The sequence below is a fragment of the Peromyscus eremicus genome, chromosome 8a (genome assembly GCF_949786415.1).
Source record: "Peromyscus eremicus chromosome 8a, PerEre_H2_v1, whole genome shotgun sequence".
NCBI lineage: Eukaryota > Metazoa > Chordata > Mammalia > Rodentia > Cricetidae > Peromyscus > Peromyscus eremicus.
In genome coordinates, this window is record NC_081423.1 from 88,213,995 (window position 1) to 88,215,517 (window position 1,523).

Sequence of the window (1,523 nt, forward strand, 5' to 3'; positions counted from 1 at the left end):
CCTTGCATCCTGGGCTCAGGGGCCAGAAGGATGGTAGGCAGCAGGGCAGCCGCAGCCCGTAGTCCCTGGGTTCTGGGTGGTCACCAAAGTCCTGGGTCTACTGTGTACTCCTCACTTCCTGCCTGCCCAGGGGTTGGGCCAGGGAGGTGGATGTACAGGTCTTGTTGGGGCTGGGAGATGTGCCTGCACGACCTGGGTGTGCTGCTGCACAGGCACTGGGCAGGAAGCATCCCCCACCCCAGGCCCCACAGTGCACTCTTCTCTGCAATAGGTTGCGCCACCTTCAGGATCAACAGAGAACGAACCAGATCCTCTTCAGCCTTGGGAACTTGCGGGCAATGCCCCAGTGTCCTGAGCTGTCTCCCGGGTTCAAACTCCAGGAACTGTATGGCTTCAGCCTATCGGGACAGAGAGAGAACCTGTACTGGCTGCATCCACACGATCTCCAGATGGACCAAGATGAGGGTCTGGTAGGATTATCCTAAAGCGCAGAGGGGCTGTGCTGGGCTAGTTATTGAAAATGGACTTAGGGGAATGATTCCTTCAGCAAACAGAAAGAATACTGGCCCAGCCACTGACAACCACTGAAAGGTCAGTATGGGGCTGGAGAGATGGCCCAATAGTTAAGTGCATATAAGGACCTGAGTCTGGATTTTCAAGGAAAAAAAAAAAAAAAAAAGATAGCCACATGAACAGTGCTGGGGCAGAGCAGAGACAGGAGGATTGCTGGGTCTTGCTGGCCACTAGTCTAGCTCCAGGTTCAGGGAAAGTCCTCCTTCAAAGAAATGGACAGGGATAAAGCAAAATAGTCAATGCTCTCCTCTGGCCTCTGCAAGCACGTGTGTACACACACACACACACACACACACACACACACACAGAGAGAGAGAGAGAGAGAGAGAGAGAGAGAGAGAGAGAGAGAGAGAGGACTATAAAGTTTATAGTAAATAGTTCTGGATTGTTTGGATCTTTAACTGGACCTATAAATATGATTGTTGATAGAGCATTTATTAAGATGATGTTGGTATATTCAGTTATGAAAAAAAAAAGGGCGAATGGAACGGCAGTATATTCTACATTAAATCCGGATTTACTATTTCAGATTCACCTTCTGTGAAGTCAAACGGGGCATGATTAGTTTCTGCTAGGGTTGAAATGTGTCATATTATTCCTAGAGGTCAAGTTGGGATAATTAGTCAGAGGGTTTCTTGAGTTAAGATTAGGGGTTGAGGGGGCTGGAGAGATGGCTCAGAGGTTAAGAGCACTGACTGCTCTTCCAGAGGTCCTGAGTTCAATTCCCAGCAGCCACAAGGTGGCTCACAACCATCTATAATGAGATCTGGTATCCTCTTCTGACCTGCAGTCATACATGCTGTATACTAAATAAATAAATCTTAAAAAAAAAAAAAAAAGATTAGGGGTTGAAGTGAGAATGATCTATTTATTAGAAAGACTGATAATAGAATAATTGCTATGGTGACTTCATAGGAAACTGTTTGGGCTACTGCTCATAAGGCTTGAAT